Source organism: Camellia sinensis, chromosome 3 (assembly GCF_055761805.1).
Source record: "Camellia sinensis isolate YWXY chromosome 3, ASM5576180v1, whole genome shotgun sequence".
NCBI lineage: Eukaryota > Viridiplantae > Streptophyta > Magnoliopsida > Ericales > Theaceae > Camellia > Camellia sinensis.
The window spans coordinates 123,435,410-123,453,786 of record NC_138963.1 but is presented as its reverse complement, the minus strand read 5'-3'; the positions used below and the strand labels follow the sequence as shown (position 1 = coordinate 123,453,786).

The window sequence follows — 18,377 nt, the reverse complement described above, 5'->3', positions numbered from 1 at the left end:
CACTAAACTCTCTTAGTTTACTCCGTTTTGAACTGATTGAAATTCGATTTCAGTACTTTTTCTTGGAGTTTCAACACTTGAGACTTGTTCCCTATGATTTTCTCTTGAGTTCGGTGCCTTATCTTGGGCTTTGACTTTTTCTTCATTTTTCTCTCTCCTGGGATTTGACTTTTTCAAAGCTTACCCTATTTTCTCTATTTCTTCACTTTTCACTGACTCTTCACCCATATTCTAGATGGTAGATGACATACGACATAATGGAGCTCCTCCAGAGGCGGAGTTCGAGGTGGAGTTTGATTCTGAGGCGGAGGCGGAGCCATTACCACTGGGAGTGAGGGCTTTTGATCCGGTGAGGTATCATTCTCAGACACATATTCTGCCTGCTGGAGGCATTAGACACCTCACTAATTTTGCTACTGATGTGCCAGAGGATCTCCTACTGAGGGAGCCAGATTCCCATCTTTTAGTTGTTGCCGTTGAGGTACAAACCCTATTCACTTGCACATCAGGTGTTCTTTACTTGCATTTCTTGCCCTATCTCTCATCTGATTGTACTACTTTCATCACTTCTAGCGTATTTGTTTTGCATTTTCTTTTCAACTAACTGTATTTACAGTGATTCACTTGTCCTCTTCCATAGGGCGACTCTCGTACATACAGGGGCTATGGGGCTACGACGGCCGGAGATTGGTATGACGAGCTCCCCGTAGGAGTGCGCGACATTGTTGACAAGGCCGGCTTCGGCCTATTCTGCTCTGGATTGACATGAGTTATAGAGAGCTGTCCACTTTTTGGAGCGCTGGTGAAGAGATGGTAGGACACCACCAACTCTCTCCACATTTCCACAGCCGGAGAGATGACGATGACTCCTTACGACTTTGCCATGATCACAAGCCTAGGCGTAGGGGTGATCCGATTCCACTCGATCCTGACACGGGAGATTGGGAAACTGCTTGGATTGAGCTACTAGAGGCGCACCTACCTTTGTTTAGGACAGCTATGGTCAGATACAGTTGGTTAAAGGAGCAGTTTCGGGGGACTGAGCTAGGGACAGTAGAGAAGATAGAGCAATACGCTCGGGGTTTCCTAATAGTACAACCCTATTTTCGAACAGCGTGAACACCGTAGGATTGTACTTGCTGAGCGCTCTGGTGGTCCTTTCCCAAGTGAGTTTCTATGATTGGGGCAAAGCCGGCCTCGCCACTCTATACAGCTATATGAGCTCGACCTCCTGCAGGAGTAGACAGTTAATCGGAGGCTACTAGCGAGCCTGGGAGGCACACATCTCAGTTCCCTCTTTACACTTTGCATTTTCTGTTCAGCATTTCTTACTTTACATATGTTCAACATATGTACTTTTTGGTTTGCACTTTCTATATATGTTGAAACATTGTATCCTTTCTGCTTTGCATTTTCTATATCTATTCAAACACTATATGCTTTCTTCTTTGCATTTTCTATATCTGTTCAAACACTACATGCTTTCTGCTTTGCATTTTCTATATATGTTCAAACACTGTATACTGATTACATACCACTGCACTTTCTCCACTGCTATGGGTGTATGCATACTTCCCGACTCTTGCCCTAGAGCCTGCAGTGGAGATTCCATTGACGGTTCCTTATTCGCGGGTGTACGATGGTCAGTTTCGTCGCAGGACTCGCAAACCCTTCACTTTCTTCAGACATTACTTTGACACCGTAGCTGCCCATGAGGTAACCTAAAACATAGTCATCATTTTTGCTCTACATCTATTCTGATTCACATATTAGCATCTAATGACGTCTAATAATCTATTCATCTTCTATTTAAAGATCACATGGCAGCCATGGGCTAGGATACCAACGGGGGTTCAAGGCTGGTACACTGTGGCCTTTGTGCATTTTGCACTACCGTATTCTACTTGAAGGTCCGGTTTGCCGAGCCTGGTACTTAAGCGAGAGAGTCGTGCGTCAGTCTCTGGGTCTGCCTGCTCCGTTCATACCGATGACGCCGCCAGAGTTCATGAGGTCAGCAGACAGCCTATCTATTGACGGGGTTATCCAATTCATGGTAGGCTTGGAGGCAGAGTACTTTCGAGTTGAGGGCGATTATACAGTCTTCATTCAGACACACCTTATGCCACCTTTGACCGGTGTTCGTGGAGGTGAGGAGGCGAGAGCCCCTGCTGCGAGGGTCTGGCCTAAAGCGACCAGGGCAGCCAAGGCCCATGGGAAAGGGGCTCCTCAAGTGGGACAAAGAACCGGCTGGCCAGAGCTACCCAGTGTACTCGCTTGTTGGCGGTATACTGGGGAGGCCTATTAGATCTCAATTGAGCCTGTAGCAGCTGGGCATAGATACACCAGAGCTCAGGATGCACCTCCGGTATGTACCATATTTTTAGTTTTCCCATCTCTTTCTGATATTTGTTTGTTCTGGACTTTGATCATTCCCAATGCATTTACAGGCACCCCCAGGATACACCAAGGATCTGCTCGAGCTATTAGCCTTATTCGAGGGCATGATATTGAGGAGGGAGGCACTGCTCAGCTTCCACAACATTCAGGTCATTTCTTTAGTTTTCTTACATTCTAGTCATCAAATTTCCACTGACACACTGAAACTGACATGAGAAACTTCCCCACACTGCACTGATACACTGCATAAAATACTGTCCTTCTATACTGTATTTGTACACTGTTCTTCCATACTTCATTCATATACTCATCTTGCCCCATACTTGCATCTGATACGCATACCGTGACTGATATATGACAACTGCCTTTTCAAGTTCCACCCTTACCGACAGCACCTGCGACAGCTGCGGCACCAACGCCAGCGATGCTTCCTCCAGCAGCAAGGAAAGAAGGACAGGCTCCAGCACGCAGCTGTGGCCGAGCTAGAGGCACCTAAGCTGATAGTGGCCCTTCAGAGGCCATTTTGAGCGATGATGAGGCTGAGACTAGCAAGGCTGAAGAGACAGCGAGTCAGCATGCTAAGTCACCTGAGAGTGGAGACGATGACGCTGGCTCGGGTTCTTAGAGCAGGTGCGTTGATGATGAGGAGGGCTCCGAGGCGGAGAGCAGAGACAACTCCGGTTCAGATTCTGATTCTGGTTCAGACAGTGGCGCCGATGGAGACAGTATCGCAGAGTCCTCTCCTCCGAAGAAGAGAACGAGGAGGGCTTCTTGAGCCTGCGACTAGTGCTGATTTTCTGTAGTTTTTGCTTAGATTATTTTTGTTAGTAGTGTTTAGCACATTGTACAACTTTAGACGAGTTTTATTTTCTTTAAAAACCTGCACTGCACTTTTGTAAAAAACAACTATGATTGGAATGAAAACACTATATTTTGAAAAAGTGTTGTATTTTTCATCATGAGCACCGTATTGCATGAAAATGAGTTTGAATTTGATATTGAAAACCAAATACTTGTATTGTCGCAATAGTCTGAATCAGGTATCGAACTGACCAACAACTGAAATACTAAACATAGCATATAACTCGATAATAGCAACAATAACAATTTCGATAAACAAAACTAAACAACTCGATATACAGCAAAAACAACTTGAATACAACACGATGAGCAAAATAAGACAAATACAACTTGTAACACGTCCGCGAGGGACCCCGCTACAGTTCGGACTCGATTTGTGTCACGGTTCTTAATCTGAACCAAAGAGTCCAAATCCGGCAAATCGTTTTGAGAAAAACAGATTTTTAGAAAAGAAGTGCCAAACATGGACTGCTTTGCCAGATACATAGTCGCCACCTAAATATTTTTTATGGGGGAATTTAGGAAACCCTGACTAGGTGCCAAAGGCCACGTGCCCGTCATCACCAAAGTTGCCTCGGCTCGGGAGCTTGGGTACGATTGGGGAAGGTCAGCTATGAGCACCCCCTCTCGCCCGATCCGAAGATCGGCCTTTACTAACCATGATATCCGATTTTGAAAACATTATGTATTCTTATTCCGGTTATTACCCTAGAATTACTATGTTATGCGCACAGCAAACAAGTATAGACCAAATCGCCTAAATTGGAACAAAACATAGTATGTTTGTTTTGAAAATGGTTTGCTACTCGCAAGTAGGCTAGAATGCAGGTTTTGCCACCCTCAAGTGGGCTTTTAGAAGAAATGGTTTTGCCACTATCGAGTGGGTTTAAAACTCACAGCTATAATGAATTATCCTAATTCAAGCAATTCAACCTTCGTCCACAGGCATTCAAGCAGTTATATCATACAAGCATCTAGCCTCATGGTAATCATACAATTATGGCAACACTCACACGCATGCAAGGATGCTAAAGCATAAATACTTACATCGTACTCCGTGCCAAAACAAAAACTAGTTAGTAATCATATGCATGATCCTAGTTCATGTTTAAATGTCTAATGCAACACATGCAGAATGTCACTAGAGTAGGCTTGGCTATTCTATGAATGACATGTGAAAATGCACAAGTAGCATGTATTCAAGTTAGATTTGAAATGCTAATGTAGTTAGCATGATGCACCGAGCCCGGTGCATGTAATACTGATGAATGATGCACGTATGCATAGCATAAGGTATGCTAATTTAAACATGTCCTATTACTAACCATCAAAGCAGGTAAGTAAAAGGGAGAAAGAAGTGGGGGTTGGAAGACATGCACACACTCACCCACACTTATTACAAATTTGCCCTCGCTCGGATGGACCAAAAGAATAATACAACTCAAATAATGAATTAACTAACCTAGCTAATTAATTATTACAGACCAACTAAATTAATTAAACGAATTAATTAATTTAAGAAAGCAAGAAAAAGGGCCTCCGGAAGAGGGCTCAATGCACGCGTGCTCGGGTCTTGCTCGGAAGTCCACTGCCATGCGTAGGCTACCTCTGTTTTCCCTGCTCTGCTTCTCTGAAGACTGCCAAAGTCTCAGGATGTGCTCACTGGATGTTGGGGAATCCCACCGGCTGGAGGGAATCATCATCGGCTGTGATTTGGTGGCGATCGGCCAAAAATGAATCCATCGGCCACCGAGGGATTACCGGTCGGCACTCTGTGCAGTCGATCGGTAAAAAGTTCCTGCAGAATCTGTTTGACTGCAGCAGAGGACAGAGCTTTGCATGGCAATGTAATTCAAGCGATGTATGCACCAACCATATCCCTTATCATGTCTATGACTCAAAGGGACATGGTCCTTGGTTCTCGGACCATCAATCGCGCATTTCAATGCGTGATGGCCCAAGAGACCAAGTTATGCATGTTTCATTTCAAATGTAATGCAATGCACATAGGCAAACAAATTGAACTCAACCTCTATCACAAGCAATTCAAGAGGTTAAGCATGGATGCCAATGCGATGCAATCCTAAGCATGTGAGCCTAAATGTGCAATGCGGGCATGCAAGCAAATGATGATGCTAGGCACACAACCTAAGGAATCAATCATGCAAGGCATGGAATGACAAGCACTCAACATGTAATATGGGCATGCAAGCAGGCAAGGCATGTGACAACATGTTAGACAACTTAACCAAGATAAATGCATGCCAAATGTGAAGCCACCTAAACATGCAACATGTTAATAGACTAAGTACCTAAACATACAAACATGTATAGCATGCAACAACATGCCAAAGGGATGGTCTTAAACTAATTTGGACAGCTCTCTACCAGGTGCAAAACAGTGGCCAAAGTGCTCGAAAATGAAGGACTAATGGCATGCAAACATGCATGTATACAAGGACCCACACTTAGGCATAAAGAGACAATTCTCAAGCACACTCAAGAGGATGCAAACATGGACATATAGCATGCAAATTAAGCTCTGAAAATCATGCTATAAGAGGTACCAAACCAACTAAACAAAGCAAGCATAGCATACAACAAATGATCTAAAGCCTAAAGCTCACCAAAGAAGCATTGAACTACACTTAGTGCAACCACACATGGCATGAATTAAGTGACTGAAAATAGAGATGTGACATGCTAAAATGAGCCTCAAAGCCCACCTAAATGGCATCTAAATGGCTTAGGTATGAAAGCATGCACAAGGGCCCAAACAAGGAGCATAAGACAACAACCTTTTAACATATCAAAGGGATATCAAATGCAAGCGTATCGGCATGCCACAAGGACTGAAATAACATGACAAGTGGTTCCGAACCACTGAAATGATGCAAGGATGGCATGCTAGAGGGGTCAATGCTCAAGGTACACAAGAGTGTTTGCATGGTAGCTATACAAAGCAAAGCATGGATGACTCAAATGACCAAAAACAGTCCCTTAACATACTAAAACAAGCATAAAAGCTTCACAAAGCTATGCCAAAACATTGAGCATGGTAGTCTAAATGCTAGGCACATGTTGAGGCAAATCATGGCATTACAAGGCATGTATGCTAAGCAAGCACGGTGTACCAAAACCAACTAAAAACAGAGGCATATTATGACATAATAAGCACAAAAATCAGCAAAGGCATGGTCAACAAGAGCCTAGGCTAGGTGCTCCCTCAAGAGGCAAAAATGGTCCTTTTCAAGGACAACAAGGAGAGGGGGTGGCCCTCTCCTTCTTGGGACCTCAAGGCACCATCCTCACCTCTGAAATCCCTCAAGATTTCAGTGGTGAGGAGGCCCAAACACCAAGGTCTCGGAGCTTACTCAAAATGGCACAAAATGGAGCCTTACAAGGCTTAAGAGGGGTCAAACAACCCCAAAGCCTAAAACACTCTAAACAAACTATTTAGAGGGCCTAAAAACAGAACTTTTTTTATGTTATATACTAAACACAAAAACAGTTGTAAGGTAGGCAAAAACACAATGCAAGAAAGGGGTAAAAAAGGAGCAAGCTTCTTACCCTTGAAGACTTTCTTCAAAAATGAAGCTCCAGTAGCTTCTTCAGCTCCAAACCAGCTCCAAGAACTCCAAGAACACTCCTTTGGCCCTCAATAACCAAGAAACGGTGTAATGGTGGGTGTTTGCGTGCAAAAGTAAGACCAAACACACACTAAACTAACAAGAGAGGGAAATATAGAGATGGAATAGATACAAATTCCTAACCCTAAGGTCAAAGCTCTCTAAAAATGTTGTCTAACCCTAATGCCAAGAGAGGAGCGCTCTTCTTATAGGCAACTCCCTCTTGTAAGGCTTCCAAAACAAGCCATCCAAGAGGGAAATCCCTCCATACACGTATATGGAGGGGAACAGAGTGGGTGCCAGCTATCACAGCTGGCACAAAATATCTACTAAAAGTAGATAAACAGTGATCGGCCATTCAAAATTGCCATTTTGGCAAAATAAATGGCCGACCGGCAACAAAGAGTGCCGACCGGCAATATACATTGCCGATGACACAAAATCACTGGCCGGTGGCCTCAAGCCATGGCCGGTGATGTAATGACCCCAAAATGCGTATAAGAAATCACTTTTATTTATCTATGAGATGATGTGTTTGTATTTAATTATATCTATTAGAATTGGAGCATTATCAGTTGAGTTAAGGACTTAAAATTTGAATTACCGACCTTTATGGGTTCAAAAATCAAAATTGAGTACTTGGGTATGTTAATGGGAATTTTTGGAATTATTTGGGAAAATTAATTTGAAATCTAATTTTTCTGATTCGTTGATGGACGTTGGGTGATTAATTTTATACTGCAAATTAAAGGCCTTAGAAGCTTCAGAAACCAGAACAGGGGACATATTTATGATCAGCATAATTTTTAGAGTTATCTGAAAAGTTTAATTGAAATTTGATTTTTCGCGATTCGTAAGGCCACGTTTGGCTCTCTTTATTGTGTTATGTTGGTGTGTGTGTATATTTATATATATTGGGTGCTTTATGAATGGGTGGACTCATTATTTAGAATCAAAATCAAAAATATCTAGAGAAGAGGGGGGAGCCACGTGAGAGAGGGGGAAATTGAGAACTCAACAGGAAGAAAGATAGAGAAATTAGAAAGGATTAAAGATTGAAGGATGTAAGGCTGAAGGTATGTGTAATTCATTCTAATTGGTTCCTCTCCTTGATAATTAAGTAGGAAGTTCTTCATGTTTTACAAATTAGGGTTATGTATGGAACAAGTAAGTGGTGAATGATTAATTAGAATCATGTTTCTTGAGCTTGACTATGTAGCTAAATGATCATGTGTGTATATATATGTCTATGTATGTGTGAAGATGGGAATGTTATGAAATGAAGTTATGTTTGTAAATTAAGATCAAAGATTCAAATTGTAGGAAGTTGATCTATTTATGGCTTCTAATTACATGATTTTGACCCATGTTTACCAATTAAAAGACCCTATTTTGAGCCTTGAACAAGAGCACCAAAAATTGGATTTTTGCTGAATTTTCGAACAGCTTTCTGCCCAAATCGCCGCACGTGCGGAAGACAGCTTGTTCAGCCAACTTTGATCAAGCATATCTTTTGCATTCGGACTCCGTTTTGAGTGATTCTTGAGCCTAAAATCAAGCCCCGGAAGTCTAGTTTCTAATGGCGCCAGTCTCACTCTCAAATTATAAATACAGGAATAGTTATGCCCAAATTAGTGACGACTGGTCACTTTTTATTAACCAATTTTGCCCCTTTTCTTCACTTAAACCATTTCCCATCGATTTCTCCTATTTTCTAAGGCATGGATTACACCTTATTAAAGCATAATGAGTGGTACCACCATGACTAATTGATTAAATGACTAAAGAGAATAAGTAAAGGATCGAGTATAACCTCATATTATGTGTTGTGCTTTGTAATTGTAGATCGAGACGAGGACATTGTACCATTACCATCGGGAACCGATCACTGTGAGTAGTAGTACTGTGGAAGTCCGTTTAATTACTGTTAATGATTATTATGGTTAACGTTCTGTTCCTTACAAGTAAGTATGTTAATATTATATTGATTGGAAATCTAAAGGTATTATTGGGCAGTGCATTCTGTATACTGTTGACAAGAATACTAATATTCTGTTATTTGCAAGATAGCTATAGTGGTTCGTGATGAACAAGTGGAATGTATGAGCATTATAGAAGTATGGTATCCACGTATCTTTGAACTCATACAATTTGTATACTGTGCTTACCTTTTAGTAATAATTATCAGAATGTTCAGTTAAACTGAAAGTTAACTATGCTAACTCCTATGAATGATGCCACGATTACCATTGACACGCTCTTAATTGTAAACTAACTATGTTAATGTATATGAACACTTACACCATTGCGTTACTTTTGTATGCTACCAAGTGAACTGCGTCAAAGGATTTATGTTACTCTTGAAAGATCGGCTTCTATGTAAATATGAGAGTATACTGTTTGTTATTAATGAACCACAGGCCATTCAATTACAAGTTATCAAGTAAGTGTGGTCACCTTCGAAAGATCAGAACAAGTGAAAAGAGCTATGTATACCCATATGAACTTGAAGTTATTTTGATGTGTTACATAAGAATTCTGATTTTGTTATGATTCAAGCTTCATGACTATGTATGACTTTGTTTCCGTTTATATATATGACATGATATGTATGATTTGGTCTGTAAATATATGAAAATCATGAGGCCTATGGCCATTATGTGAAAGATACAATATGTTGGAAGATATAATTTGTGAAGTAAGAACCTCCACTTTGTGAATTTATGAACTTATGGAAACACCAAAAGAGTTTAAGAAGCTACGTGTGCCATGTGAGAAACAATGTAAAATTATGAAGGCTTAAAAGAAATCGTGAAGTTACGAACCTTTGTGGCCCTTGCCCGGGGGTAATAATACCGTGGTTTGTGGCCCTTGCCCGGGAGTAATAGTACCGTGGTTTAAGAATACATGATTTTGTGAAATATTGTGAACTTGTGAACTATGAAGCTATGAGGCCGAGGGCCATTTGTGAAATATGTGAAATGTGAATCTATGAGGCCGAGGGCCATTTGTGAAATATGTGAAATGTGAATCTATGAGGCCGAGGGCCATTTGTGAAATATGTGAAAGGTGAATCTATGAGGCCGAGGGCCATTTGTGAAATATGTGAAAGGTGAATCTATGAGGCCGAGGGCCATTTGTGAAATATGTGAAATGTGAATCTATGAGGCCGAGGGCCATTTCTGAAATATGTGAAAGGTGAATCTATGAGGCCGAGGGCCAATTTGTGAAGCTACGTAGTTATGAATCTGTTAGGCTGGGGGCCAAAGTGCGAATGTGTGAACTCTTTGGGCCGAGGGCCAATCTGTGACTTTGTAACCGACAAGATCAATCTGAACTTAAGACAGAATTAAATTAAGTGCTCTCTTTATTTATATAAGCATTGATATGTTTTATGTTCAAGTTAAGCATTGTTTTATTTAAGTATTGCTATTCACTGAGCTTGGCTCACTTCATGTTACGTATGTTCTGTAGGTATCCTACCTGAAGGTCAGTCTTAACCTGTGGGATCCACTCTTTTTGGTGTCAACCCCGGAGAGTCCAGGCACTTAAGTAAAGACAGCCATTCTATGGAGTTTTATTGAGCTTTTGGTTTATACCTTGATTACCTACCTAAGGTTGAAGTGTATATAATCCTTTTTCTTTTTACTATTTTTGTTGTGCCCAATTATGGGGGCTGAGTCTATATATGTATATGTTTATAACTAAATTTTCCGAGGCATACTACTACGTATTTGTTTGCATTATGTTCAGCTTATGATCCTGGCATAATTCAGGTCGCTCAATGGATATAGTTTTCTTTTATATGTTCGTTTATATTGTCAAATGCTTCCGTTCAGGCCCCATATGTTATGTATGTCAGGTTAAGAGTCCGGTTGAATAGGTCATGCCCAAACTTTTACGGGCAAGTCTGGGGTGTGACAGGTGATGTGTGGGGGTGCCTCACAAGGCATTCCCTGCCCCTCCAAGGCAAAACACAAGTGTTTGGTGCAAAACTAGATACAACACGGTCGAGTCGAGAGGTCCTGAGGCAAGGCGCGCAACCGAGACCTCCGGGAACTCAAGACGAACACAAACAAGGGTAATCACCAAGTGTTCCAATGGTGACGTCCAAGTCTTGAGGACGGTCAAAAATGGGGTGTCTACAGTTGCCCCTCTTTGACAGAACTCGAAAGTCATAACAATGACGGGAGTGAATGTCAAAGCCCAGAGACGACCCATTTTTGACAAGGCCGAAGACTCAGACAAACATGCAAGACAAACAAGATATACGCCCGAAGGCAGGGCAAAATACAAGACAATGCATAGAGCCGGACATAACTTATGATCATGCAAAGAAAGCTGTGACGAAGCATAACATGCGACAGTTTTAAGCTAGCACACACCAAACTACATTACAAATGCAGAACGGATGTAAGAGAATTATGCAATTCTCGATACGTCTCATTCGGAGGATACAATACCTGTGCGGTTCGTCTGGTTACACCAGCCTCAAATGAACCGTACATACAATATCGTGCCTAAAAGGAAAGCAAACTTAACAGGTACAATGTTATTAGCAACATGCATGACAATGCAAAAATGGATGCAAAATGATATGCAATATATACAAAACAATGTATAAACAATTCAAATGAAGATGCAATGTAATTGAAACAATGCAAACTATATGCAAAGCAATTGAATCATGATCCAACCATGAGCGGTTCAAAACCACACAAATGTCAAATAGATTGATGGAGGTAACAAGTCCGTCTACCATAGAACGGTCAATAGAACTATGAGTAATGTAGACGGACACAAGAACAAGTATTGGGGGGGGGGGAGATGACAAAGGTGGGGAAACGACCCGCTGGGGAAAGGACTACGATCCTAATGCTGGATGCAACAATTACACTACAATGTAATATATAATGAAAATGCTAGGGAAAATGGCAATGGATAAGGCACGCGGGCCAAACCAAATCTTGCCTAGGCAAAGCATGTACACATACAAGCCACGTCTAACATAGAACGGTCCACTGAACTATGCTTCGACACGAGAAGTATGGGCACATACCAGACCAAGCTCAACATGGAAAGGCGCAAGCCATAAATTGAAGGTGATGCAATGAATGCATGCAAATTACAATGCAATATCTACAAATATGCAATGGAATGGAAATGCAATATAATGGATATGGCCTGCGGGCCAAACCAAGTCTTGCCTAGGCAAAGCATCTACACGTACAAGCCGCGTCTAACATAGAACGGTCCACTGAACTATGTTTCGACGTGAAAAGTATGGGCACATACCAGACCATGCTCAATCATGGAAAGCCGCGAGCTGTAGATGAAAGTGATGTAGTGAATGCATGCAAGCTACAATGCGATATACACTATATTACAATGATGCATGACAATGCAACTATTTACGATGGTGCATGACAATGCATGTGTTTTTTTGTTTTTTTTTTTGAAATGCAAATGCATGATGATGCATGATTTTGAAGTGCGCGGCAATGCGCGGCTTTTAAGATGCACGTGAACTTGAATATGCGACGACGCGAGTCGCTTGAAGTACATGTATAATGCAACTTATCAAAAGTCGTTCGGGCACGACAAACACCGAAGGACTTGCACCTTCAGAGGATTTAGGATCTCCTAGACCGTGGATATTGCACAAGAAATACATAACAATGCAAGTGAACTTGAAATGCGCAACAACGTGCGGCTTAAGATATGCATGACAATGCAAATGAATTGTGCACATCAACGCGCCAAAGGTCTTGCACCTTCCAAGGATTTAAGGTCTCCTAGACCGTGTATATTCTCGATATGTCTCACTCAGAGTATACCATACCTGTCCGGTTCGTCGAGTTGCACCAGCCTTAAATGAACCGTACATACAATATCGTTCCTGCAAAGAAAATAAACTTAACAGGTACAATGTGATTAACAACATGCATATTAATGTACTTGAAAATGCGTGACAACGCGAAGCAAGTGGGAAGCATAACAATGCTGTGAAGGCATAGACATGTAAGTGGAGCACGCGATCTACGCAGGCAACGAAATTGATCATAAGCATGCGGTCTATGCAAGCAATGAGATTGAACATAAGAATGCGGTCTACGCAAGCAAAAAATTGGTTTCAAGCGTGTGGTCTACGCAAGCAAAACATGCGGTCTACGCAAGTAAAACATGCGGTCTACGCAAGGAATGACTTTGAACACAAGAATGCGGTCCACGCAAGCAGAACATGCGGTCTACGCAAGTAATGAAATTCATTATAAACATGCGGTCTATGCAAGGAAAACATGCGGTCTACGCAAGCAAAACATGCGGTCTACTCAAGTAATGGAATTGATTATAAACATGCGGTCTACGCAAGCAAAACATACGGTCTACGCAAGTTAGCGAGATTGAATGCATGCAAAATGCAATGAGATGCGCAAAACCGCGCGATGCGTTAGACAACGCGAGTGCACAAGACAGTGCGATTGTTTTGAAATGCACAAGACAGTGCAATTGACATGCGATGCACATAGGGCAACTTTTGAGTTTTGTAAAAGCCAAAAGGATATGGAAAGGATACACCTTGCATGAATTTGAGTGTCACGCATAGAAGACACGGTCTGGGGTCAAAACGGAGGCCGGTTGAGCGTCGGAAATGCACTGTTTTGTACTGTTTTGAACACTAAAGACCCTGGACCCCACACATAACTCAAACAAAGGTGTAGGAGGCTCCAAAACCACTGTAAGAGACCGTCGGATGTCCACCGGCCATCAAAATGCATCACCGGCTATCCATCGGCCATCATACAATTTCTATCGGCACAATATTTTGCCGACCGGCAAAGAGTGTGGCCGACCGGCAAAAAGTCCCTGTGTCGGGGCAGTTCAGTCATTTGGCCATGGGTCTTTTAAAATAGGGCTTCTAGCCCTATTTCCTTCACTTCCCCTAGCTCAAAATTTCTCCCCCTCTCCCTCTCGACCATTTTCCTCCTTTGATTCTTCACTTTCTTGCGTTTCTAGCCTCCATTTCGTCGTCCGATTCGCAATGCCTTCGCGTTTCGAACCGATTGAAATTTCATTTCGGTGTTGTTTTTTCGATTTCTGCCACTCGGGGTTTGTTTCCCTCGAGTTTTTCTCGATATCCGTGCCTTTTCCGCACTTCGGCTTTTTCGGCCTTTTTCGGCCCTCTCGGGGTTGACTTTTTTGTTGACTCTTCACATTCTCGCCCGGTTTTTCGTCTTCGGGCCATTTTCACATTCTCTTCGAGATGGCGGACGATCTTCCACAGGGCGGGGCCTCTTCCGAGCTCGAGATGGATCCCGAGGCCGACCCCTTGCCACTTCATATCCGACCGTTCGATCCGGAGACCTACAGGCCTGCGGTTCATGTGATGCTCCCCGATGGACTATGCCAGTTTCGGAGCTTCGAGAGGAGCGTGGCACCCGAGCTTCTCCTGCGTGTGCCTACCTCCCATCTGTCCTTCGGTGCTTCCGAGGTAACATTCTTTCTTCTTTTTTATTATTTTCTGCAATGTAGAACATAACTGCCATTAGTTGATTATGTTCTCTAACTGCTTAGCCCGGATGCACCGATACACTATACACTGTAGTTGATTGCAAACAAACTTACAACCGATATCCGTTTGAAACTTACACGTGCACACACACTGCACTGACCCTGAATCACCCAAACACACGGCGCACACTGTATTTCACTGCATACACATTGGTACCCAATATCTACTTGAGTCTGAAAACATGCACACATGCTGTATTTGCCCTGAACCACTCAAACACGCTGGCACATCACACGTTGTAGTTCACTGTAAGTACACCGGCACCCGATGTCTGTTTGAATTTGAAAACATGCACACATGCTGTATACCTGTATGCTTCTTAAAACTGCGTTTTGAATATTGCCTTGCAATTGTTGTTTTTGATTACAGGGGGATTCCCATACCATCTGCGGGTATGGGAATATCGTCGCTCGGGCTTGGTACATAGAGCTGCCAGACGCGGTTCGTCATATCGTCAACGAGGTCAGTTTCGGCATCTTCTGCAGGGGGCTCTCCCAGCTTACGACCTGTAGGCCCTTGCTCGCCGCTTTAGTGGAGACGTAGTGGGATACCACCAACTCCTTCCACTTCTCCGCTGCGGGGGACATGACGATGACCCTTACGATTTCTCGATGCTCACCGACATCGGGGTAGGGGGTGATCCGATCCCTTTCGACACCGATATGGATGAGTGGGACGCCGCCCAGCTGTACCTGCTCGGCACTCAGCCTCCCCTCGCTCGGGCAGGGTTTGTCAGGTATTCTTGGTTTGAGAGCCATTTCCGGATCCAGCCAGCCTTGGCGGAGGAGGCGCAGATAACCCCAGAGGAGGTGGGTCGGTATGCGTGGGGCTTCATCATGTTCCTGCGCGGGACGACCCTTTTCGCCGACCGGGCGAACACCGTTCCTTTATGCCTGTTGAGCGCACTGGTGGACGTCAGGCGGATCCGCCATTATGACTGGGGTGGCGCCGGCTTGGCCACTTTGTATGGTTATATGAGCTCTTCTTCCCGCCTCAGCGGACAGCTTCTCGGCGGCTACTGGCGAGCTTGGGAGGTACATTTTCTCCCCCTTTTACATATCTGCTTCACGTTTTCTGTATTCTGTACACTGCTGTAGACACCCCATTTTTGATCGTCCTCAAGACTTGGACGTCACCGTTTGAACACTCGGTGATCATCCATGTTTGTGTTCGTTTGGAGTTCCTGGAGGCCTCGGCTCGCGTGCCTTGTCTCAGGATCTCCGAACTCGACCGTTTAGTGTCTGGTTTTGCACCAAACACTTGTGTTTTGCCTTGCAAGGGCAGGGTAGGGCTTGTAGACCATCCCCACCCACCACCGGCAATGGCTAGAGGCCACCGGCTGGTTTTTGCTGCCACCGGCAATGTATATTGCCGGTCGGCAATATTTGTTGCCGGTCAGCACTTTTTAGTGCCGGCCGGCACTCTTTTTGGCCAAGATGGCATTTTTGGCCGGCCGATTACTGTGCATCTGCTTTTGCAGATATTTTAAGACAGCTGTCTTGCTTTTGCTCCCCTCCATACACGCGTATGGAGGGATCTCCCTCTTATGAAGCTTGTCTTGTAAGCTTTACAAGACAAGAAGTGCCATATAGAGAGGAGAGGCTCTCTTGGCTTGAGAGGTTAGAGAGTTTAGATATTTTGAGAGCAAAAACAGCCATTGTTAAGCTCTGGTTTTAGGGTTTGAGTTAGATACACTCCCTATATCTCTTTCCCTCTCTTTTGTGCACTAGGTGTTTTGTGTCTTACTATTGCACACAAACACCTAGTGTTTCACCTTCCTCTTGGAACTGAGGTTCTAAGGGACTGATTTTGAAGTTTTGGTGTTGGATTCAAGCCAAAGGAGGCCATTGGAGCACCATTTGTGAAGGGGTCTTCAAGGGTGAGAACCTAGTCTCCTTTTTCCCCATTTTTGCATTGATTTTCTACCTATCTTAGAGCTGTTTTTGTGCTTATTGTATAGCATAAAAAAGTTCTGTTTTTAAGCCCTCTTTATTGTTTATTAAGAGTGTTTTGTTGTTTGAGGGTGGTTGATCCCCCTTAAGCCTTGAAAGGCCTCATTTTGGGCCATTTTGTGCTAGCTCCGGGATTTTGGTGTTGGGGTCTCTTCACCACTGAAATCTTGAGGGATTTCAGTGGTGAAGATGATGCCTTGAAGTCCCAAGAAGGAGAGGGCCACCCCCTCTCCTTGTTGTCCTTGAAAAGGGCATGTTTTGGCCTCTTGAGGGAGCATTATGCTTGAGTGTGTGTTGAGCATGTTTAGGCTGTTTTTCATGCTTATATATCCATAATATAACATGATTTTAAGTTGGTTTTGGTACTCCATGCATGCTTAGCATAGTTGCCTTGTAATGCCTTGTTATGCCTTAACATGTCTTAGGTTGTTAGCCTTTGTGGGAGCATGTTTTAGGCTTAGTCTTGTGAAGATTTTGTGCATGTTTTGCCATGTTCTAGGTCTGTCCTAGGTTGTTTGGGTTGATTTTGGCATGCTTGATATAGCTCCTTTGTATTTGGGCTTGTTGGCCTTGAGTATGTGCATGTGTACCATGACATCTTTGCATCGATTTGGTGATTTGGGGTCCCCCCACATGTTATTTCAGTCCCATTTCCATGCTTGTTTGATTGCCTTGCATGCCTCTTTAATGCTTTGGAAGCTTGTGTAGCAATGCTCCATGTTTTGACCATTATGCATGCCTTTGTTTTTTGAGTCATTTGGATGCCATCTAAGTGGTCCTTAGGCCTTGTATTAATGTCCCAAAACTCTATTTTTGGTCAATGAGTTTATGCCATGTTTGGTCTTGCTTAGTGTAGTCCAATGCCCCATTGGTTTGCTTTGAACACTTGGGCTATTAATTGCATATTTGGCTTGACGTATTGCTTGGTTTGGCACCATGTTTTAGCATGATTTCAATGCTTATGTTGCATGTTAATTAGTCCATGATTCTCCCTTTCAAATGTGTTTGAGGGTCGTACAATTTGTGCTTAAGTGTTGGCCTTCAATTAGGTGCATGTGTGCATGTACATTTGGTCCTTCATTATAGCATTTTGGCTACTGTTTTAGGCCTATTTAGAGCTGCCTAATTCATGTTTAAGTCCATCTTTGCACCCATTTGCATTGCCATATGTATGCTTGTATGCTTGCATAAGTTAGTTGCCATGCCATGTTGCATCCTTAGCTTGTATGCTTAGGTTGCATTGCATCTTGCATGCATGCCTTGTTCCTTGACTCGATGATAGGAATTGGGCCTTGTTTGGTTTGATTGGCTTGCAATGCATTTGGAATCAAAGTTGCATACTTGATTCTTTGGGCCATCATGCATGGAAATGCGTGATTGGTAGTCCGAGAATCGAGGCACATGCCCCTTTGAGTCATTATCGTGATAAGGGACATGGTTGGTGCATACATGCCTTGAATTGTGCTGCCATGCTTTGCCTTGCCCTCTGTTGCTGTCATTTGCACATTCTGCAGGAACACTATGCTGACCGGCAGTGTAAGGTGCCGACCGGCAACAATTTATCTGCCGACAGCTTCATTTTGTGCCGATGGCCACACACCACTGCCGGTGGTAATTCCACTTAGCCGGTGGCACTCCCTAGTGTCCAGGGATTCTGTCCTGAGGTTTTGACGGCCTCCAGAGGAGTGAAGGAAGGAAAACAGAGGCAGCCTACGCATGGCGGCGCGTTTCCCGAGGCGTTTTCCCTGTTTTCTTAGTTTTAGTTAATTTACTTAGTTGATTAGGCAATTTGTAATATTTAATTAGCTTGCGTAGTTAATTAATTTGTAATATTTATTTGGTCCCTCCGAGCGAGGGCAAATATGTAATAAGTGTGCGTGAGTGTGTGTATGTCTTCCAACCTCACATCTTTCTTCCCTTTTATTTACCTGCTTATGATGGTAGATTAGGGCACGTTTAATTTAG

The 18,377-nt window shown here is 43.2% G+C and overlaps 1 long non-coding RNA gene across 2 annotated transcripts; it reads left to right on the top strand.

Moving 5' to 3' along the window:
- The first annotated feature begins 8,560 nt into the window (after positions 1–8,560).
- On the top strand, positions 8,561–10,713 carry LOC145821118 (uncharacterized). 2 transcript variants are annotated; one of them, XR_014363157.1, is made up of 2 exons: positions 8,561–8,777; positions 10,362–10,713. It is a non-coding gene; the product is annotated as an uncharacterized LOC145821118 (long non-coding RNA). The 2 variants fall into 2 exon arrangements; XR_014363158.1 differs by having other exon boundaries at positions 8,561–9,004.
- Positions 10,714–18,377: the final 7,664 nt, after the last annotated feature.